The sequence below is a fragment of the Peromyscus eremicus genome, chromosome 4 (assembly GCF_949786415.1).
Source record: "Peromyscus eremicus chromosome 4, PerEre_H2_v1, whole genome shotgun sequence".
Classification (NCBI taxonomy): Eukaryota; Metazoa; Chordata; class Mammalia; order Rodentia; family Cricetidae; genus Peromyscus; species Peromyscus eremicus.
Window position 1 is genome coordinate 18445036 of NC_081419.1, and position 24701 is coordinate 18469736.

The 24701-nt window shown below is 41.2% G+C and overlaps 1 protein-coding gene across 2 annotated transcripts in view; it reads left to right on the plus strand.

The window, feature by feature from the left end:
* Positions 1–21731: 21731 nt before the first annotated feature.
* The window catches only part of Spopl (speckle type BTB/POZ protein like), a 61802-nt gene continuing 58832 nt past the window's right edge, over positions 21732–24701 (plus strand). For both annotated transcript variants that reach the window (XM_059260402.1, XM_059260401.1), the window contains exon 1: positions 21732–21921. The gene's annotated coding sequence lies outside the window, so the exon portion shown is untranslated. The remainder of the gene's footprint in view (positions 21922–24701) is intronic.

The following is a 24701-nucleotide window of genomic DNA, read 5'->3' on the forward strand; positions in this document are numbered from 1 at the left end:
AAAAGATAATTATATGATGAAAGTTACCATGCATCGGATTAGTATATGTCAGTAGCTTGAGAAAATGGCAAACAAGGCCACTTTAAGAACAGTATTGACCGAAGTATTCAGTGCCTAACACAAAGCTTCCAAGTAGCTTTAAAGGACAGAGAAGTTTGTCTATTGTCCAGGAAGGAGAGCACTAGTGATACTACCCCAGGTCCTTATGATAGAAAGATAGAGAAAATCTTAGGGGTATGAAAAGGAGAGGAAACCCTCCACTGGGAATCTTGCTGAAGACTGGTCAATAAAGGAATTTAGTATAATTAACAACTGTTTAAGGCCTTTGTTCCCTTCCCAGCTTAAACCTGCAGTTTTCTAAGAATCTCACCAGAAACTCGTTGCCTCTTTCACAGTCTTGGTTCTGGTTTTACTTTATCAGACTATAACTACCCAAGGCATTGCCAAAGCCACAGAGAGATTATAATTTCAGTAATCAAAAGAAAGGGGAAAAAGAGGGCTCTTATTAACCTTGTAAGATGTAGCTTTAGAGTCACCAAGATGGTATATATGGCTAATACTAAAATAAGTAATTACGACTGCTTTGAGGAGCTTCTGTGCACACATTTCCACCTACTGTTTGTGACTCTGTCTTAGTGAAGCCCATACCTATGCTCTCGGGTACATTCTCTTTTCTCCTTAATCATCTGTTTTTCCTCCTAGCTCTTACGCTTAAGTCTGTATCAAAGTACCCTTAATATAATCTCCAACTCTGCTGCAATGGGATATGCTTGCAACTCTTTTGTATGGCAGTGCCATGGTTCTGCTTTATTCTGAGTCATTGTCTCAATTAGATTAAGTGATTCCTCAGACTGCTGAAAGGGACATTATGAAGCTGTGTCTCTGTCCCCTCACTGCTTATGCCTGCCCATGCCGTAATCAAGTCCTCAAGATGAATGTTTCTCAAGATAATGGAATTCTGAACCACAAATGCCTGTCCATGGTTTTGTTATAATAGAGAAAACTAATTTCTGAACACAAATGAAAAAATATCAGGATAGAAAATATTCTCTTCTTCTTTTTAATATTCTCTTCCTCCTCCTCTGCCTTCTTTTCCTCATCCTCCTTTTTTTTTCTGATTTTTTGAGACAAGATTTCATGTAGCCCAGGCTGGCTGTGAACCTCTGGTCTCCTGCATCTTAAGTACTTGGACTACAGATATGAGCTATTAAAGCAAGCTTGAAAAATAATCCTCACAGTCAAAAGAAAATCCAAACTTGTGTTTAGAAATATTTACTGGGAATTGGGAAGGCACTATGAAAGTTGTGATTTTATACATAGTCATATAAGATGCTGATCAATCATGGCAATTTTGATATTAGCTATCAGAATCTATTAATAAAATACATTATTGAGATGTCAGCATCATAGTTTTTGATCAACTAGGTCAAAGCTAAATTCAAAAAATGTTGGCTCTGAATTGTGCCTTAGCAAAAGGGAAACTATTTGGATGGCAACATCTGCTAGCTTCATGATTCTATATTGCTGTGGGATGGTCTGTATGTCAAATTGCTCTGATTGGTCAATAAATAAAATACTGATTGGCCAGTGGCTAGGCAGGAAGTATAGGTGGGACAAGGAGGAGAATAAAGCTAGGAAGTGGAGACACTGCCAGCCGCCACGATTAGAAACAGCATGTGAAGATGCCGGTAAGCCACGAGCCATGTGGCAAGGTATAGATTAATGGAAATGGATTAATTTAAGTTATAAGAGCAGTTAGCAAGAAGCCTGCCACGGCCATACAGTTTGTAACCAATATAAGTCTCCATGTTTACTTGGTTGGGTCTGAGCAGCTGTGGGACTGGCAGGTGAGAGAGATTTGTCCTGACTGTGGCCAGGCAAGAAAACTCTAGCTACACTATATGATTGGAATATTTTGTCCATTCTTTTGCTTTAAAGTGGAGCCTATCTTTAGAGTTAAGATAAGTTTCTTGTACACAAGAGATAGATGAAATTTGTTTCCCCATTCATTCAGGTAACCTGTGTCTTTTGTTTGGAGAGTTGAGGCCATTAATTTTTGGAATTATTATTGAAATATGTGAATTTTGTTATATTTGTTTGTTTCTGCTAGTTTGTGTTCTTAGCTGTGCTTTTTATGTATTTAATTAAATTATAGTTTTGATTATTTTCCTTCTAGAGTTTCTTGGCTGTGCTTATTTATCTCCTCAGTTTGAAGAAATTTTTCCAGTATTTTGTGTAGTATTTATGTTACCATTAGATATGAATATTTTGAGGCTGTTTATGTCATAGAAAGTTTTTCCTTCTTGTTCAGCTATGGTGGACAGTTTTGCTAAATATAATAGTCTAGGTGGATAGTTATAATCTTTTAGAACTCAAAGCATATTTCTCCAGGTTCTTCTGATTTCAAAGTTTTCACTGAGAAATCAGGTATTATTCTCATAGGTTTTCCTTTATATGTGACTTGTTTTGCTCTTGTAGCTTTCAATATTTTTTTTCTTTTTTCTGTATGTTCAGTACTTTAACTATAATGCAGGATGTTTCTCTTCTGGTCTTGTATATTTGGGGTCCTACATGCTTCTCTTATCTGTATGAGGATGTTTGTCCTTAGTTTCGGGAAATTTTCTTCATGATGCTGTTAAAGATCTGGTCTATGCTGCCAACCTGGAGATTGTTTGGTCTTTTCATGGTGTGCCACATTTTCTGTATATTCTTTTTCTGTTTTTTTTCTTTTTAACTTTTCACATTCTTTCCTTATTTTGTCTAGATCTTCTACTTTATTTTGGGGTCCTGATATTCTATTTTATTCTACATTCATTCTACTTGTAAGGCATTCCTCTGAGTTTTCTAATTGGGATACTGAAGATTTTCATTCTATCTTCATAGCATCCTCTTCAATATTTCTATTTTTTTATTAAGTTTAGTTTTCAAATCCTGAATTATATGAATCATTTCATTCAACTGTGTATTTGTATTTTCTTGGATATCACCAAGTACTTACTTTCATCCTCTTGGAATTCATGGAAGTATTTGTTCCTGTTTTCTTTAAATTTCCTGTATTATTTGATAAAGTTTGTGATTTTTTTTAATCTGGTGTCCTGACATTCATCAAGGTAATTCTTATTACAAAACACTTCTATAAGACTAGGGGGAATGATTGGAGACATGCTGTCCTGGCCAGTCCTGTTTTTTATATTACAATTTGACCCAAGCATGTAAACTTGTCTCTTTTATTGTGTCTGATATGAAAATCTGGCTTTCTTTAAATTGGGCCAGTACAGAAGCTGTATGGCTTGAGGTAGGCCATGTGAAGCTGCTGTATGATCTGTTTAAAAATGCTAGGCAGCCAGGTGGTGGTGGAGCACACCATTAATCCCAGCACTTGGGAGGCAGAGCCAGGTGGATCTCTGTGTTGAGGCCAGCCTGGGCTACCAAGTGAGTTCCAGGAAAGGTGCAAAGCTACACAGAGAAACCCTGTCTTGAAAATAAATAAATAAATAAATAAATAATAAATAAATAAATAAATAAATAAATAAATAAATAAATAAAATAAAAGTGCTAGGCAAAGATGGCTCCCAAACCACAGGTCTGGAACTGGGCTTATGGGTATAGAAATGGCAGCTAATGGAAGAAAGATGAGAGAAGGAAGACATGTCACTAGCCAAAGGTGGCCCTTTAACAAGGTTTGAAGGTGGTGGATATAGACCTAGACCAATGAAGGCAAAGATGGCCATAGTAAGGGGGGGATTTTAAGGTATGGAGGGTATAGAGAAAGGCAATAAGGGATTTACTTATCAAAGATGGCTCACAAAGAAAGAGGAACCAAATTTGTGGGTTTTCAGATGTTGGCCAATATTCTATTTTATACACATTTTGTTATCTTTTAAAAATGCAGAGAAATAAAAACATACTTATGGAGAAGTCATCAAGGAAAGCCACAAAATCAAAAGGATATTTCAGATATGTTTTTTAAAAACTAGATGGATGTGGGTTCCAGGACTCTTTTTCTGATGGAGCAATTTTTAAATAGTTTTTTTATTATTTACCAGAGTCACACTGCTAAAAAACATTAAAACTAAATAAGGTTTTGTTGTGTTAGTTAACTCATTAGGTAATTTATATATGTGTTTAGACAGGGTCTCACTTTTTATGCAGGTCTGGCTTTGGATTCACTTTGTGGCTGAGGATAACTTTGACTTCCTGATCCTTCATTTCCATATTCCAAGGGCTAAATTACAGTGATGTGGCTCCATTTAAACAACCTTTGATAGAGTGCACCCCATATCTTTTTTGAAGGACTAGGTAGGTATTTTTTTCCATACAAGGATTTTTGGATAAATAGAATATTATTTCTTGATAAGCAGATCTCTGAGGAAAAGATTCAGATAATTTCTGCAAGTTTTTAAATGTTTTAGTAGCACATTTGTACATAATAATGAATCTCATAATAACATTTTCATACATATATAAAAACGTATTTTTGAAGAGCAATTTTATATTATATTTATGTACAAGAAAGTCACAATGTACATTTAACTCAATTCATGGCCTTTTTTTCCCCCTCCAGCTTGGCAATGCAAGCCACAAATTTTGGACCCTGGCTCTTGTTGCCTCTCTGTGATGGTGGAGATGAGTGTTTCTGTCATTGCAATTGGTCTACATAGCTACAACCAGCTTAGCCTTTGCTTTCAAACCTGTGTGAAGTCAAAGGTGGTCCCTGTCTTCCTGTGGACCAGTCCCTCCATCCTGAAATTCCTTTTATTGATGATGCTGTACAGGACCCCTGTATTTTGACACAGGATAGACAGGAAAACCACCAGACGGATTGGGTCTACATCAAGTGCACTCGCCACCAGCTGAACCTTCTTGTTCTCCACCAAGATGGTGGTAGTATTGATCCCAGCTTAAGGTCAGGCTGTCAAATGAACCAACAGCCTCTACTGCTTTATTTGTTTTGTTTCTGGCCTCTTCTTGCAGGAGAGATTAAACAGCTAGGTGACTACTTGTTGATCTGGGGCCTTAGCAAAGTAGTTAACCATAAGCAGTACATTTAGCCACTTATAGAGGACAGCCCTTTGCCTCTGCAGCCATATGTCACATCAATGGCCATTTGATGAAGGGTGCAAGGTTTCTTTGAGGATGGATGTCCTATCCAATGCTGAAGTTAGGCATTTTCACTGAGAATTCACCCTCCTTTTTTTGGACTCCTTCTTCTTTAAGGGAACAGGGGGCAGGGCTACCTTGTTCTCCTTTGCCTTCCTACCTTTTGGCATTTTGTTTAGTTAGAAAAGCAAGAAAGTAAACAGAATTATGGGCAGTCATATATAATGTATTTTGATTGTATTTACCCACCATTACCTTGTTGTCTCCCTCCCACTCTTGCTGCTCACCTTCCTCTTCCCAGATATTCCCCCTTCTACTTTCATGTTTTCTTTGTGTGGGAGCCAATGAGTCCTATTAGGTTTGGACTACCATTAGGTAATAGGACTCCTCTTCCTCCAACAACCATTAACTGTTGGTAGTTTCTCAGTTGGGGATGAAGCCTTATGAGTCCTTTCTCCTCTGTTATGGGATGTTGACAGGCAAAATATCAAGCAGGGAAACACAGCTACTATGAATGAGTTCAAAAGAGTCAAAGCCATGTTGTGTCCAGATGACAGCTTTACACAGGACTCTTCTCCATCCTCTGCCTCTTCTTTCTTTCCACCCTCTCTTCCATGATGCCCTGAGTGGTTAAGGAGATGACATAGATGTCACATTTCTGGCTAAATATTCAACCAATCACTTATTTTCATCGCTTTGACCAGTTACGAATTTTTGCAGTTATACTACCTGCCTCATTAAGAAGCTTCTCTGACAAAAGCTGACAGCTGCAATAATATATGGGAATAAACATCACCATTTAAAAGGCAATTTAATTGGCATGCCATGCCCATTTAGTAAAAACAATAGCTAGAGCTTCCACACTAAGGCCTATGACCTGCCTATCCACTCTTTTGGTTAGGTTTAAGGTACCAGTTTTCTACAATATTTAATTCTAAATATGACTCTAAAACTCTAAGCCAGATGTTGGGTTTAATGCTGGATTATCTTTCTGTCCTCTTATTTATACATGATGTTTGGTCCAACTTCATTTTACAGATCAAAGTTCAAGCTATGTTAACATGTTATGGAAAAACACAAGAGCATGACAGTCCAGGTCACCTGACTACTGCAGATGGCTATGATGCTTATTTTCTGGAACAATGGTTGACCTATGGCAGGATTAAGTAGCACCTGGGGCACATACATTAACTCAGTAACTGAAGTCTGTAGAAGTGCTACACGATAAAATTTCACAACTAAAACAAAGGAAGGTTTTGTAGAGTACGAGTAGTAGTCACACTTCTCTTTCTTATAAAAGCAGGAATCATAACATTGTTAGTCATTATTTAGAGTCACAGTTACTAGATACTGATTCGTGGATTTCTTTTGTGATTTAAAGAGCTGCTTGTACTTCCTATTTGCCAACCATGACTTCACTTGCTACCTGAAACAGAATGACCTGGGGAAGTAGCTGAAACAATGGGCCGTTGCCCTTAACCTACTGACTATCAAGAACACTTCTCTAAAACCTTGCTTGCTTGCCTGCCCTCTCCCTTTGGGTTTTGTGTATAAAAACAGACTACAGAATTACAACCTGGACCCAGGATTGAAGCCTTTCTGGAATTTCCCTGGCTTCTGCATACCTGTGACATCACCTCTCTTCCACTCTCATTGGTGTCACGGTGTTTATTCTAGAAAGATTCCCACATTTCTAGAGCCTCCCGTTGCCCAGAAAGATCTCTTTCTCTGCTACCCCAGTTGGTCCAGAGAAGCTGACACTCCAGGGCCTTTCCGGCCACTAAATGTCTCTGAAACAGGGAAGCAAGTGCCATGGGATTCCAGGGTCACCTTCCAGTGGTGAAGGCGACTGTCAGTCCCAGAACCAGAGTCTTCATGTGGAAGAAGAGACTAAGCTAGATGTTCAGCCCATGCAAGGACCCCCAGGGAGGTGGGCAGGAAGAGCTGAGCTGGCTTGAGTAACCTGCATGAGATTGCATCTAAATCCTCAATAAGATATTGAGGTGGCATGGGTCTCCAAGGAAGAGCTTCAAAAAGATACTGAGATACTGGTATTGACCTCTGGAGAAATAGACATACTAGAAATTTAAATGGGAATGTATAGGTTCTGAGTGTGGATGCTTGCGACTGTCCCACAGCCCTGTGGCTATGACATCCGACTGGGTCCCAACCTGTGCTTCCACTGCCATCATTTAACCTAACGGTGTTCACCTTCCCTAATCAGAGACTACTGATCTCAGAGATCTACTTGCGGCCCTAAAGCAAGTCCTTTTAAGTCACTGCTGTGAGGTGGCAGGACAGGCAGGTACCTGCTTGCGGGAGACACCTGTCTTCTCCATCCCACCCTAAGCACCACATGGAGCTAGGCATATATAAACTTCCCAATTCCTGGTTAGAGAACTCTTGTCAATGGGTCTGCACTGTCCTACAAACTATGCTTGACAACTTTAAGAGATGATTTAATATTAACTACAGAATAAAGATGAAGCCCTCCAAATTAAAGACTCAGTGAAATTGGTTAGATTACCTTTGATGTCTTCTGGCCATCTCAAGGAACTCTAGATTTGACTCTGATTGACAGAGCCCAAGAGGTCTGTATGGGACCTGCTGGCTTAATAACCTCTGAATGGCTTTACTACCAGATACCAGGACCTTCCCAGCCCCAGATGATATTGACTGCAAACATTGTTAAGCCTGAAGACACCAAGGAAGCACCCCCTTTAGCTTCCCCAGAGGACGAAATTTCACCCATGATGCTGTCTCTCCACTATTTCTGATGCAGGCACAAAACCTCCTCCTGCTGCTGCTGCTGCTCCAATAAAATCTGCTGGCATGCAATGTTCAACAACTTCATCCATCCGACCAGCTCCATTAGAATCTGGTCCACTGTGTTTCAAGGATGAGCTCATTCCAACGTGTTAACTAAGGGGAGTTCTAGGTCATTCCCTCATCCAAGAAGATGGAAGATATGTTATTCTGCCACCTACTTGCCTATGATTGTGGAGAAATTACAAAAGAGATTTTTCTCCTCATGGCTAGTCTAAAGGACAAGCCACTCCCCAAAATTCAGATCTGGAACCTTTTACAGGTAGACACTGAGGCTTCCAACAGGGGGCATAGCCCTTCACACCAAGAGACTAAAAGCAGCAAGGTGTTGAGAAAGGGATTTGCTTACCTCAGGGGACAAAGAAATTAAAACAGAGATCAAGTCCTCCAACTGCTAGAAACTGTCTGGGCCCTGGGCTATGGCAGTGGTGACATTGCCATATTCACATAGAGCCCATATGGGCACACAAACAGGGGTCCTATGCATCTGAACTTCTAGAAGTAGACTTTAGTGGCATTAAACCCAGCAGATGGTACCAATACTTGCTGGTCATGGTGTGTACTGTCTTAGGCTGCATAGAAGCTTTTTCTACATGCACAGAGAAATCACTTGGAACTTGCACACGTGATACCACCTCCGATCAGGCCACGTTGAGAGACTAAATCTCTGAACCTATAAACCAGCCCCAATGAAATGTTTTCCTTTGTAAGAGGGGCCATGGTCATGGTGTCTCTTCATAACAATAGAAACCCTAACAAGTCTAAATTTGATATAGGGATGGGGCATTGCTATGAGAGGCCTGACTATGATTTTCTTTGGCAGAATTTGGATTTCGGATAAGGGAAGCAGTTGAGTATTTTAAGTAGGGAGATAAACAGATTAAAGAAAAACCTGATACTAGATGGAATAAAGAGAGTGGTGCCCTTAGGGCACAACTCCACCCAAGTAAACTTTTAACTTGTGATAATTAATTAAAGAAAAGCTTAGGGCCGGAGATGTGTTGGTACAAACCTTTAATACCAGCACTTGAGAGGCAGACTGAGGTGGATCTCTGAGTTCAAGGCCTGTCTTGTCTGCAGAGCAAGTTCCTGGACAGCCAAGCTTAGGTAGTGAAGGAACTCATCAAAAACAGAAAGTTAGTAAAAATGTATTTGAATGAGGTGATCATGTTCCAGCCCCAGCCAACAGCAGAACTTGGCAGCTTCATCCATGTGATTCTGGCATTAGAATCAGAGATATAAGAAAGAGGTTATGGAATATCCCTCTGCGATTAAGAAAAGCCACTGAGGCCAGGCATATGTTGGGGGAGAGGCTCTGTATGGAGGCCTAGAGAGGCCATTATGTGATGCTGTGAAGCTGAAGTCTGGATTGCCTTCGAGCCACCAAGATGTTGAAGATGCCAGAGTTTTGGGATTTCTGCCGAAGAAAGCTACTAACAGGAAGTGGAACTAGCTCAAGAGAGAGAAGTATGTTGGAGTTAACAAAGCTGAAAGGAGTTGGAGATCGGAAGAGCATTTTGACATCATACGTGGAGTGCAGAATTTGGAGTTTGCCCAGCTGGTTTTTGGTCTTGCTTTGGTCCAGTATGTCCTCACTATGCTCCCTTTCTTCCCTTCTGGAATGGTAATATATAGCCTGTGCCATTATATGTTGGAAGTATGTGATCCGATTTTTTATTTTGATTTTATAGGGTATTGCCCCTGTGAGTACCAGCCTCCAGCAGCGCCTGGCTCAAAGGGAATCCACGGAGTCAGTGTGCTAAGTAAGACTTTTTATCTGAGGGAGTAAGGGAAAAGACACACACATTCTCTCAATGGTTTTCTTCTGACCTTTTCTTTAGTCTTTTTCTGTATTATTCCTCTACATATTTCCTGGTGTATTCCTTCTCTCATTCTTGATGTTTTCCTTCTAACTCACTTTATTTTTTCCCTTACTGCTTATACACCCCAACAAAGTCTTTCAAGCAATGTAAAAATTACAATGTAGTTACATTTTATTTTTCAAGTGAATGATTACAATGAATACAAGTAAAAAAACAGCATGTTTTCCATATCCCTTACATTAAACATTTTACATATTACAGATGAAAAACAAGTTGTCCCAAGAACCCATATACATTCATATCCAAGCCACTTGTTATAGATTAACAGAGTGTGAGCAGAGCAAGCAAGGTATTCTTCTTAGCCAGATCTTTTACTAGCAGGCTGCATATTGCAGTTACAAAGAAAGGACCAATCATTTTATTATCTATCTCAAAAGGTAATCTTATAAGAAATCTTAGAAGGATCACAAATCTAAACTTTTATATATAAAGAAGAATCAGTCAACTCTATTTTAAATTCTCAGGCTGCATATCTACTCATTAATAGTTTTTTATATTGGGAAGTTGAGGGCAAAAATGGGTACAAGGAATTAATCATCATCTTTGGTCACCAACCCATTCTAGCAAGAAAGGTACATCAGCTAATAATAATTGAGCTGCTTTATTTTTGATCTCAAACCTTAACAAGTCCCTCACACAGCTATGTGCCTTTCTAAAACTTCAGATTATCTTTTTGGGGTTTTCACCTCAGAGTTATTTGACAAAAACATCTTTGTCTGACCTTAAGTTATTTTAAGGCTTTGTTTCAGCTATGATATAATCCAAAACCTGTGAACACATCTCCCAACATTAACAGTAGAAGAATTTGAACTAGCTGGGCTACTGGGACTCAGTTATTTCTCTTAATCATTAATCTAAGCCACAGTCTATATAGCTCCTCAATAGAAACTCATGTGTTCTAGCTGTGTGACACTTCCTTGTTTTATTTTTATCCTCTGCAGCCGCTGCTTTATCAGGAGCAAGGGCAACATTTTATCCTACATTTATCTATGTTAATTTTTCCATTAAACTAACCTCTATCTTAACCCCTTGCTATACTTTTAAAAAGCCCTCAGTCATAAAATTCCTATTTAAACTAACACTATTATTGTATACAATCACTGCTTCAGTTAAACAATACCGCTTAGGAGGAAATCATCTCCATAATAATCCACAGGTAAAAATGCCCAGTAGAACGGGATATTTCCAAGAGATGATCATCCTGCACTAAGGGCAGTGGGGATCTCCCCACGCCCATCCATAGCAGGCCAGATACCAGAGAAGAACGGCAGCAGCAAACATGCAGACACCGCAGTAACAGAAAACACTCTGTGGCCAAGGATTTCGGAGCCTTGTCCATCCAAGGTTCACCCATCAGGGTTTTGTTTCCTGGTGGGTCAATCTCCTAAAGTCAACTGAACTCTGCTGCTCCTCTGACACAGCCACCAGCAATAGGAGATTACAGTTAAGAGATTGCCTTGTGTCTCAGAAGAGACTTTGGATTTTTATACAAGGTTGAGACTTTTATTGTAGACTATGGGGACTTTTGAAGTTGGATTGAATGCATTTTAAAGTTGGGCTGATTGAATGCTATAAGCCTAGGGGGCCAAGGAGTGGAATATGGTGGTCTGAATGAAAATTGCCCCCCGTAGACTCATAGGCAGTGGCATTATTGGAGATGTGGCCTTGTTGGAATAGATGGGCCTTTTTGAGGAAGTGTGTCACTAGTGGTGAGCTTTGAGTTTTCAGAAGCTCAAGCCAGGCCCAGTGTCACCCTCTCATCTTGTTGCCTGCTGATCCTGTTGTAGAATTCTCAGCTGCCTCTCAGGCACCAAGTTTGCCTGCATGCTGCCATGCTTCCTGCCATGAATGATAATGGTCTAAACCTCTGAACCTGTAAGCCAACCCCAAGTAAATTTTCTTTGGACTTCATACTTGTGGTCACTGCGAGCTGCAGGTAAAAATGTGTTTTTGCATATTTGGAACTAACACTTAGGACTGGGGATAGGCTAGAGGTTTGAAAGGGTTCACAGGAGGAAGGAGCCCAGAGTGTTCAGCCAGGATCTGCTTATTTCATGTCCTTGCAATGGAGGGAGATAGTGAACAGAGTTCACCTCTGCCATAGCACTGGGGATGAAACTAGGGTTGTAGCTAAAGGAACAGAAGGAGAAAGGGAGATCTACAGACAGCCTACCTGCTTCCGTGGCAGGAGTGGCCTTCGGGTCAGCAGCAACTGCCTGCTGGAAAAGGGCCTGAGATAAATCAATAGTGGGGAGAGGGAAGCTACGAGGGGAAGGTCTGTGGGATCCACAGGAGATAGAGCAGAGGAGGAAGGAAGACTGAGTCATGCTGCAAAAGTAGGAATGAAACTCAGGGATTGGCTTTGGAGGAGAGGAGGGAACTGTGAACATCTCCAGTTAGCTTACCTGTTTCCCTGGCTTGCTCAGCCACTGTTGGTGTGGCTGTTGGTGTTGGTAGCTGGGATACTGGGATGAATTGTGGGAAGGAAGGGTGGAGGATAAGATATTTGTGATCAGTTGGGCATGGCATCAGAGAGGAAAGGGATATCAATGCAGGTGTTCTGCTACAAAGTTGGGGATGAGCCTTGGGGAACTGGAACTGGAGGAGCAGAAGGAGAGGCGAAGATTTGCATTCAGCCTTTCTGCTTCCCTGGTAGGAAAGGCCTTTGTGTTAACAGGGGAAGGAGGTTAGGAGAGAGAGGTCTGTGGAATCCACAGTACTAGATGAGGGTGGGGTGGGGGACAGGGAAGGCTGCAGCAGATGTTCTGTTGCATGAGACTACGGGATTGGGTCTGGAGAAATGGAGGGAGAAATGAAGAGCTTCAGCCTATCTACCTGGTCCCCTGACGAATATGAGTTTGTGATTTTTATTTTAAACCACAAGTTCTATCTGTATGCTATTCAGATAGGTTTTTAATATGTATTTGTTTCTATTTTTAGATAGCATGATGCACAAATACATTCACAATAAATGATTGCTGCCACATTAATTTTAAACATATTACTACGACAAATACATTACCATTACATAGAAACGAACCACACTGACATTATATAGACACTAAACAAACAAGCATTATGTAGACACTCTTTTAGTCAGGGTTCTCTAGAGGAACAGAACCAATTTATTACATCTTAAAATAGTAACAGCCAAATCACGCCAGAGAAGCTGTACACCCATTAGTTCCTCATCCTTGGGGCTGAATGACTCAACAGTCAGAATAGTCCCACGATAGCTGTCTCATTCTTGAGGGTAACAACCGGTCGTTCTTTAGTCCCCATGGTAGGGTACCTCAGCAGTCCCAATGTGATGCCAGAAGTCCAGCGGGTTCCTGGAGAGTTGCTGGTTCCTATTGCAGCATGAAAGCTTGGAAACAATGGTACTGCCATCACAAAGCAATTATCAGCGCAGAAACAATAGGGCAAAGCAACTAGCTGGTCAGAGGGAAGCCAAGTGAGCAAAAGTGAGATAAGCTTCCTTCTGACTTTGCTTATTTTCTCTTCAGTCCAGAGAACTCCTTGCAGTATTCTCTGTAGGGCTAGTTTGGTGGACACAATTTCTTTTAGCCTGTTATTAACATGTGAAATTTTTCTTTTGTCTTTCAACTTGTGTCTTTGTTAGGGTTAACATTACTGTGAAGAGACACCATGACCATGGAAACTCTTATAAAAGAAAGCATTTAACTGGGGCTAGTTTACAGTTCAGAGGTTTAGTCCATTGTCATCACGGTGGGAAGCATGACAGCATGCAAACAGATACAGTGCTAGAGAGGTAGCTGAGAATTTTACATTCAGATCAGCAGATAGCAGGAAGAGAGAGTGAGCCACTAAGACTAATTTGAACTTCTGAAGCTTTAAAGCACACCCCCAATGGTATAATGCCTCTAACAGGGCCACACCTCCAATAATGCTACTCCCTATGAGTCTATGGGGGCCATTTTCATTCAGACCACCACATTACACTACCTGACCCCAAAGGCTTGTAACCATATCAAAATGTACGATGCATTCAGTACAACTTCAAAAGTCCCCAAAATCTATAACAGTCTCAGTACTATCTAAAAGTCTGAAGTCCAAAGTCCCTCCTGAGACTCATGAAATCTCTTAAATACAATCCTGTGTAAAATCAAAATGAAAAAGCAGATCACATACTTCCAACACACAATGGCACAGGATATACATTATTGTTTCAAAAGGGAAGAAAGGGAGCATAGTGAGGAAATACTGGACCAGAGCAAGACTGAAAACCAGCTGGGAAAACTTGAAACTTTCCATCTCCATGTCTGATGTCAAGGCACTCTTCAGATCTCCAAATCCTTTTAGCTTTGTTGACTGCAACACACTTCTCTCTCTTGGGCTGGTTCCACTCCCTGTTTGCAGCTCTCCTTAGCAGACATCCACAACTCTGGCACTTTCAACATCTTGAGGTCTCCAACATAATACAGGCTTTACTTCTATAGCTTCACACAATGGTCTCTTGGTGTATAGACTTCCCTAATGAACACCTGGTCTCAGAGGATTTCCTTAAGTGCAGAGGAAGATTCCACAACTCCTTTACTCCTGTATCCTCCATGGACTCTAAAATCACACCACTGAAGTGGCCAAGTGGTTTGAATAAAAATGTTTCCCACTAGACTCACATATTTGAACACTTGTTCTCTAGTGAGTGGCACGATTTGGGAAGCATATGGAAGCTTTAGGAGATGAACCTTGCTGGAGTTAGACAGACTTTGAGACATCTAGTTCTCTCTACCTGCTTTGTGTTTGTAGTTGAAGATGTGATCTCTTAACTTCATACTCTGACTGCTGCTGCTATGCTTCCTCTGCCTGATGGACTCTCCCCTGGAACCATAAGTCAGAATAAACACTGTTATCAGATTTAATCAGAGTAGCCTCTGTTTCCTCAGATGCCTGCACTGGTTCTTCAAGAAAAATGGGCCCATATATAGTCAGTCATGTACAGAAGAAGGGTTTCAGGGTACCAAATCCCTCACTACTGAACCCCTTTCTTCTGATATATTCAGAGTGAGCATTCATTATTGTCTTTAGTTGTGTACCCAGTGGAGACCTCCCAAGGCACCAATGAATGTCTGATCCAATGGTCCCACAAATGGTGCTGACTAAATTAAACTGGTTACAAAACAAAACCCTAGGTTATGAGTCTGGGAAAGGGACTGTAAGGAAGAGGGACAATTGATAGGGTTGGGAGGGAGATAAAAGAAGGTTGGACAAGAGAGTAATTAACATTGATTACATTTATGAAGTTGTCAAAGAACAAACTTATTAATAAAATTTTTAAAAGATAGAACAAATGGAAATACCAATGTAAATGAAAACTTTTAGAAAAATGTAATATTACAGATAACAAATAAAAGAAACATAAACAACTATATGAAAATGGACTTTGAAATAAACAACAAATAGCTGGCTGAACAGCCTGGGTATGATAGTACATATTTGTAACCGTATATTAGCCCAGCACTCAAGAAGCAAAGAGGGTAGAGGATTGAGGATCACAAGTTTAAAGCTACTCTGAGCTATGTGAAAAACTTTATCTCAAAAATCAAAGTAAATAAGTATAAATAAAAACAAATCATTGCACACCTTTAAATATGTGACTCCAGAAGACAGATAACAAACTGTTCTGAAGCTGGAAAGATTGTGGTGGGGAACAAGTATGTTGAATATAGAGTAGAAAAATAACAACTTTAGTTAAGCCAACTAGAGGAGCAGGCATATTTAAATTTAATGTGATTAATTTCCTGTAAGGGGGAAAATCACTTTTCTTGTAAAGAGTTAAGACCCCTATTGAAACATAAAGTTAAAACATGTGCAAAACTCAAAACAGAAGCTGTAACAATTACTTCAAAGTATTTGATACAAGGAATCTACTGCATGAGTGATGGAAAAACTCTAAAGAATCCAAGAATTAGCCACCAGAGGAAGCCTTTACACTTTTAAACAAAGAGGATGGAGAAGCTGGTATTTTCAGAATTCATGGCTAAGGAGGCGGTATTTCCGGATCCAATGGCTAAGTCCCTAGTGGCCTGTTCCATAAGACACACAGTTGCAGCAGGGAACTGTGCCAAAAGCAGGAAGAGAGGAGGAAAATACAAGAGAGGAGAAAAATACAGTGGATTCTCCCACTCTCCAGTCACCTGACATGTCCTCTGTTGACCCAACACAGCAGACATCTAACTGACACAGGTTTCCACATAAGAGTGGAGGTAAGGAAAAAAGGAGGTGAAAACAGGGAGGCAAACAAGAACCTGTCCTGCACACGGGTGCCAGTGGAAGGAATAAGGCACAAATTGGCTTAAAGCACCAAGTAAATACTCAGAAGTGTAGTCATGTTTTCTTTCAAGGGAAGATGTCTTCAGTCTATCCTAGACCAAACAAATAAATAAATGAAATAAAAATCAAACTCAGAAAATAAAGGCATTTGGAAATGAAGCAAATAAGATTTTATGTAAACATGCAGCTCTATTAGTGTTAAGTTCTTAGAATGAAAAGAAATAGCATATGTACATATATATATATGTATATATGCACTTATATATACTTTTTAAGAAGTTGGGAGTGATGTGATAGGATGATTACTACATTTTGAGACTGGAATGGACTATTGAGTGATATTGTCTCAAAAAAGGGGGAAAGAGAGAATACAATGATACAGATAAAATAGCTGTTCAGAAATAACGATATTTTTGTTGCATCTCTTTGCACCCAGTAAACTCCAAAGTCAAAATTGAGGCAATTATTTTGAAGTCATCACACCATGAAAATAAAATAATTTATCCCCTTTCCAGTCATAATTGTAGACTACATCATAAGAGAATTTTTAAAATACTGTCGTATACCACCATTCCCCTTTAAACCTTCATACCATTTCATTCTACATCTCCTTCTTAGAATCCCTTCCCCAATGGCCCCTTAGTAACTCCCTGGCTCTTGTGGGTATTGCAAATGGAACACACATAAGACTGAAGGCTAACGTCTTCAAATGTGAAAAGAGGATGGGAGAGAAGGATGGATGAGGGACTACATGCAGGCAGAACTAACACTAAAGATTCTTTGAAAGAGTCATGTGGAAATCTACTGTAGAAGCTTCCCAAGATTATACAAATATACATATAAAAAGAGTTTAAATGAACACATCCTATAATAGGGCAACAGCACTCCTTCTGTGTAGGGTCCTTTTTCTTTGTGGTCCATTGACCGCCAGTTCATGAGGACAAAGAGGCAGAAGTGGTGATAGAGATCTTTGTACAGCCAGGAGACATCTTCAGTGAGGCAGCTCAGCTTTATTCCAGAGTATCGGGGATATATAGGATTAGGGATGGGAGCTGGGAAATCATCTAATTCGCATTAGGTGGCATGTTCCTTTCATATAGTTGGATTAGTAGCAGCATGGTCCTATCAATATACCTAGAACATGTCACCTAATTACCATATGGGCAGCAATAGAAGAGCGTTTGCAGAGAACTGGGTCAAGGGTTATCCTTGAGATAAGTCAGGTATCTGGGCCTAGAGACATTCTCCAAATAAGATTAGATAGAAAGCAGGAAGCCCTCCACCAGGGGGGAAGGTGTTCTCTATGTTGTTGAACTTGGAGAGAGCTGCCAAGTCAACATAGACAGCAACCTTTGACCAACAGGGCCTCCTAACACTTTTACACACTAGAACCTAGCAAATACAAAGCTCAATAACAGGAGAATGGCACTTCTTTTGGAGTTGTTGGCAAGTGATGTCCCACAGACCATCAAACATTAACAATTATTACCAATGTTCTTGGTTACTACCTGCACCACCCCCTCCACCCCGAACCTGACAGTAAGACCCTATTGCTGAAGATACGACACACTTGAGTCATAGAGAAATAAAGTCATGGAGAAGTCAAACTGGTACTTACCTTGAAGATTCATCTCTAGTTGCTAGCTTTCATAGCACTGGAAAATGTTATGCTTTCTATCAAAGGAGAAAACCAATTACCAGTCTTACCCAGCTGTGAACCCTATGAGATACACCAATAACTGGTTTGTAGACATGTCCATTTGTGCCACAAAATGTTACAGGAGTAACCAACCACTTTCTGATTTGATTTAAGCACTCTCTGAAAATTGAAACCCATATCTAGCACCATTACTGGGGACAAGAACCCATGGCTAGATACGTCAGATTTTTGGAGGAAACCTACTATTATTACTATGGTAACTGGACACTATATTAATCAGATAACATTATACGTAGTATGGTAACCCCAGTCCACTGGAAAGGTAGAAAAGGACAATGATCTAGAGTGAAACCTAAACAAGCTAATTCAGGAGACTTGATCTCCCTGGCCAAACTATTGCTCCTAGATCTTGGAATATGCCTAGTTGCCAGGTCTTCACACCATTTGAGGCTCTATATGGTAGGCCCTTTCTCACTAATGATCTTGTACTAGACCATGAAACCACCAAACATGTCACCCATGTCACCCACCTGGCAAAATCTCAACAGATCCCATCAGAGCTACAAACAGGACTTTATAGGGAAGAACAAACAGGACCCCTACCTCTGTTGCTCTGGAAATTTGATACTATTCAAAATACCAGATCCCAATAAAGGCCATGTTCACCTTTTATGGGAGGGTCCATATTCTGTTTTCCTGTCCACTCCCATGGCAGTTTGAGTTGCAGAATTAGATGCCTGGATCCATCACATTTGTGTTGAGCTCTAAACAGCTACTGAAATCCCTGAGACTACAGCACATTCCCCTGAAGCTGTGTGTTTCAGGTACACCTGCAAACCACTAGAGGACCTCAGGTTACTCTTCAAGTGTCCACACTCTAGGATAAGTCCCCATAAGGGAAGCACCATGTTGGGGTACCACTCTCTGATGATTAAAATGTTTCTGTGGCCATTCCTTTCAACAGTCTTGGTGGAGCCTTCTTTGGCCTAGTGCCCCTGCTGGACTTCAAGGTTCTTTGAACCAGAGTCCCAGAAATGAACAGATATAAATGAGGTCTGTTGCACCACAACTGATTCTGGTGACGTTTAAAGATGTATTCCAATACCAACATCTGGTAAAGGGCTCATACAGATCTGCCATTTGTCATTCGTCAGCAGGGCCTCTTGCTCTAAGATGGAACAAGACTACCTTAGACCTATATAAGAGGGGATCATTTTCGAAAGTACTCTCATATTTGGGCCCAGGCCCCAGTAAAAGTTATCCCTTCAATTCTTTCCTGGTTGACACCTGTTTGGAAAAACAAAAACTGCCAGGGACAAATCTGTTGTTACAATCAGTATGATAAATACACCCGGGCAAGAATGACTAACCAACTGCAAGGCCCACTTCCAATCTAGAACATTTGTGTGCAGAATTTATGAACCTGACCAGATAAGGTTCCCTGTAACTTATAAAGCTGTCCCCAAAGCTCCCTGCCTTGTACCTGTGGGATACTTATGGAGTTACAACCCCAATTGACAGGAATAACCTTGTGGGAACACAGGCCTTCAAGAGCTAATCTCATTTTTCATGCTGAGTCTGACATGACTAAAATGATCCTAAGGCCTTCTGACACTCTGTAGGTTGAATGGATCTAAAAGCCTCTCCAGCATACCTAAACTTTTGCCTACCTGGGATTGGTACCAACTATTCTCATCCTTCAATGGGCTATTTCTAGATTTTGAATCCATTTTATACCAGTTGTACCCAAACCACAGTCCTCCAACAGACTCAGTTCCTTTGGTGGTTATCCCAAACTTGGCCAAAAGAAATGACAGACTGAGAGTGCCCTATGGCTACAGCCCCCCTTCCTAAAAGGACAGTCTTACTTGAGGGAAATTGGTATAGTTTTAGGGATTGCAGGACAATGAGCCACTTCAGAAGAGAGACACTCATTAGAAAACGCCTCTATCAAAAGTAGGACACAGACTTACAATATTATTACAAGAAGAAGGAAAAGGTGGAGTATATTAATAAAGTAAAATTTAGGGTTAAAAGAATGGATAAAGGCCACAAAAAAGATCTCCTACTTCCTGACAGGGAGCTTGTGCATAAGCCCAGCAGATCTGCTGGTCATTCAAGTTCAAATGAGATCTGACCTAACTATGGGCCAATGGCCCATCCTCCTAAATGCTGAGGCTAAACTCAACCATATTTTCACTACTTATGGTACCTGATCCTCTGGAAGATAACCTCCCTCAACTGCAATGTGGCATGTTATATCCTAACCACCCATGTTCTCTGATTAAATGAGGCAATTAAATATTCTATTGTCAAAATCACAGGATTAGGGGAAATTATTCAAAATACCAGTGTTGTAGCCATGGGATATCCATAGACAATTCTATTAAACAAAACACAATGACACTATATTTCCCTTTCAGAATGTCAATTGGGACTGACCTAGGCTGTCTACATATATGTGTGACAGTTGTGTAGCTTGGTCTACTTGTGGAACTCCTAGCAGTGGAAACAGGGCCTGTCCCTAACACTTTGGCTGGCTTTTAGGAAACTACTCCTCATACTGGGTTGCCTTGACTACCTCAACTTGATATACCATGCTTTGTTGACACCCATGGGAGATCTGCCCCTTTTTGGACAGAAACAGAGGAGGACTGGATTTGGGGGTGTGGAGGGGAGGTGGGGAAAGGGAATGGGAGGAGAGTAGGGAGGGGAAACTGCAGTTGGAATGTAAAATAAATGTATAAATTTAATAAAAAAAAAAAAAAAGAAAATGGCATTTGCCTTTGCCCTCAATGGGCAATGGAATGGGACCCAGACTTCACCTAAATTTGTCTTCTACTGTCCACTTCCATCAAAAATTACGTATGGTATATATTGTTGGGAGGGACTAACTAATAATGCAGTTCCTCTCATCAATTTCTCACATAAGGTTTCCAAACAGTCCTTCAGTCCTGCAGGGTTCTCATGCACTACTTTGCTGGTCATGCAGTCACAGTTTACCTTACTAAACAAAATTTATGTTAATCATGATGTCAAGGAACTTTCCTCTCTAACCTTGTCTCCTAATGTTGCCCTGAGGTTTATAATAGAGGAAACTCAATAGCTGACTTCTGAACTTAAATTGGCTGATGAAAGGCTTCTTGAAGTCCTGAACTAGACAAATGGCTCCTCCAAGGTATACACATCTTAGAGTAGGCAATGGTGGCAGAGAAATCATCATTGTCATTGTTACCTATGACAAATTCTGCCAAAATTTCTTGGGATGGTTTTCTTTCCTGTCCTCTTCCCCTCATAAAGGCAAAACTGCCCCAGCTATTTTTCTAATTGTGCTCTCAGAAGGAATTACAGCACTACAAACTCTACCTTTTTATATGTTACAGATGGTATCCCACTCGTACGACAAGTTTCAAATATACAGATCATCACCAAATGGCTGTCCTATGCTCTGGATCATTACCATCAGTTAAATTTTATTGTGGCCCCTTAGATAGATCTTCCTCTGAGTCACTTTAATTTACTGTGGTTCAATCTCCAGTTGTTGTCTGGTCTTGTTGAAAGAGGCTCTACAGACTTCTCTCTTGTATGAAAAGTCCCCTTCACTCCCTCCAACCTAAAGTGTCTTCAACTATTTACCCACACTGAGTTGGTTTTCAGAAATTAGAACAGTTAAGGGCTCAGAATGGGAGGTGAGCACATGTTACACCCTGGTGCATCCTAAAGGGCCCTTGGCCCTCCGGTTTTCTCACTGTGTGGAACTTTCTGAGTTAGGAGGCATCCCAGGGAAATTTTCTATTGGGAGGTGCGAGGCGGAGTGCAGCAGAACACTTTCAGGGGCTGCGGCCCAGCAGGCACACCCGCCGCCGGAAGTCCCCAGCTTCGGAGCAGGAAGAGCTCTGCGGCGCACGCGCCCTGGTGACTAGCGGGGCGGAAACTGGACGCCCGAGCCCCAAGGCCGGGCGGGGGCTCGGGCTAAGCGCAGCCTCTGGCGGCCGGGTGTGTTGACGGTGGGGAAGAAGTTTAGCAGCCTGTGAGAGCCAGGAGGGAGGCCGGGAGGAGGATGCGGCTTGGCCGGGGCGCCCGCTGCAGGAGCTCGCCGCCGCCTCAGCCTCGGCCCCCGGGGCCGCCGAGGGTCCACCCGCCGCCCCGCGTGTCCGGGTAGGTGCTCCTGCGGCCGGCCGGTCCTGGGCCGGCTCCGCTCGCCGCGCCAGTCGCCGCTGCTCGGGCCCGTGCCCTCCGGCCCTGTCCCCGGGGCCCTCCCTCTGGCGATTATGCTTCCTCGGGACGTCCCCGGCCCTCCCGGGAGCCCGCTGCTTTGGCCCTAGGTTCCCTTTTGATCGCGTCTGACTCCCTCCTCACCTGCATCCACGCCTGCATCTTTATGCCTTCCCCTTTCTCCCCAAAGCAAGCAGCTGCACCCCTCTAGCGTCGTCCCCCGTCCCCCTCATCTCAAGCATGGGTACTGAATACTGTCGTTCTTGTTAGCTCATTTCAGGGCGACTTTTCAGACCACGGGAGTGTGCCTCTCCAACCACACACTTGCCCCTCACTGCTCTTATTTACCAGGATGTGACAGGCTGACCCCGTGACTCAGGGTCTAGTTTTTGAATATCGACAATTTTCTACCCCCTTTTATCTTTTGCTGCTGTCTTCTCCGTAATTCTTCCTCCTCTTAAGTATGTATATTTGTGTGCTGACTCAAGGGAAATGGGTGATAGAATTTTCTCCCTCGAAGAATTGAAGGTCCCTGTAGAAATCAAAGCCACCCCTCTATTTCTACGACAGAATACCATGGTTAAGCTGCCTGTCCATTCTTCCCATGTTTCTGACACTTCATCTATATCTGAATAATTCCGGGCTTAGTTTGCCCAATTAGGAAACTTTTCTTATTTTTTTCTACAGTTGAAATCCACTGTTTATTTGGGCTGGAAACTGAAGTGGTAAAAGGCTTATATGGTTAGGAGCTCAGAGAGTGTAGTTGAATTGCCAAACTCCCTATCTCTGTTCTGGTTTTGAGAAAGTCATTTAACTTCTCCAGCCTTTAGTATAAAGGGGATGTTGATAAAATTCTGGTAGTAGTGCTTGTACAAGTTAATGCAGTTAAAGTACTTGAAAGAGCCTGGGATATGGTAATGCTTCAGAAATGTTACCTTTATCATCACCGCTTAGCCTGACTTGATGTGATTGTTGGTAAGTTGATGGTAGGAAAGGAAGGTAAGAATTGAGGGTTGTGCAGGGTAGTGGTGTGGCACGGCTTTAATTCCAGCACTGAGGGAGGCAGAGGCAGGTGGATCTCTCTGAGTTCTAGGACATCCACAGCTACACAGAGAAACCCTGTCTCGAAAAATGAAACAAAACAAAACCAAAAAAAAAAAAGAATTGCTTGTTTTTTACTTAACATCCTTTTTTAATGTATATATGATTTGTACTGCATTATTATTTGCATTAATATTTCTTCTTTAAAAATACAAGGTTTTAGCTTTTTATGTTTCCTATTTCGCATAGAAAAATTGGTGAGTTCCTATTTCAAATATCTGTTTGGAACATATCAGGTTTTATTGTTTTGAGAACAAATGAAGTGAAATATGTAGCAGATTTTTCACAGTGGAAAAATTACATGCTGATTTTAGTACTACAAGTTAAATACTCAAAGCTGAGGTGGTAGTCCTTGTGCATGACTTATATAGAATTGTTACATGAGGCAAAGCTCTGCCTTCATCCGGAAGACTGGTATCTCTTTTCATTACACCTGTTACAATCATTCATCTTCCCAGGCTTTTGTCTGATTACTAAAATTGACTCACCTGTAAATGGTGACTTCTTTTTTTCCTGTTTTTGTCTACCTTCTGTGAACTGTAATTTAAGATATTTTTGATTCACTTCATTATTCTAAGTAATAAAAATTTGAACTATTTGCTCTCCTAATTACACGAAAATATATATGTACATGTATTAGTTACTTTACTCTTAAAAGTTCTTGTTACCAAAAATAAACCCAGAGCCAAGTATTGGGGTGAATGCTGGAAGATCAGAGAAGCAGAACAAGCCACAGCTAACCTCACCTCACCAATTCCTCAGCTGATCCTGTTTCCTCAAACTGGAAGCCTCTGTGTCCTCATCCAAATGGCTCTCAGCTGAACTGCTGCTCAAAAGCCTAAAACCTTAACCAGCTCTAGTCCCTGGTTTTCACGCCTTATATACTTTTCTTTCTGCTCTCTGCAATCACTTTCTGGGATTAAAGGCGAGAGCCACCATGCCTTGCAGGTTCCAGTGTGACTTTGAACTCACAGAGATCAAAGTGATAGGATTAAAGGCGTGTGTGCCACCATTTTCTGGTCTCTATGTCTATCTAGTGGCTGTTCTGTCCTCTGACCCCAGATAAGTTTATTAGGATGCACAATATATTGGGGGACACAATATATCACCATACTTTACTGTTGCTGTGAAAAGATACCACTACCAAAAGCAACATAAGGAATTTATTTTAGCCTACAGTCCACGATGGGGAGTCTGTAATGGTGCAGAAGATCAAGAGTTGGTGTAATGAGTCTTTGTCTGTCACTCCAGCCAGCTCCCAAATAATGACATGGAGACTCTTTGTTAATTATGAAAGCTTGGCCTTTACTTAGGCTTGTTCCTAACTAGCTCTTACATCTTAAAGTAACCCATATTTTGTAATCTATGTTCTACTATATGACTTTTTACTTTTCTTTCATTCTGTATCTCTGACTTGTTCTGAGTCTCTTGGCATCTCCTCTGTGCGACTAGATTCATCCCTGGTTCCACATTTTGCTCGGAAGTCCCACCTGTTTTCTCTGCCTAGCTGTTGGCTGTTTAGCTTTTTATTCAACCAATCACAGTGACACATCTTTACACAGTGTAATAAAATGTCTTACAACAAGTTGGAAATGGGGTGAGGCTGGAAACTCCCAAAGCCA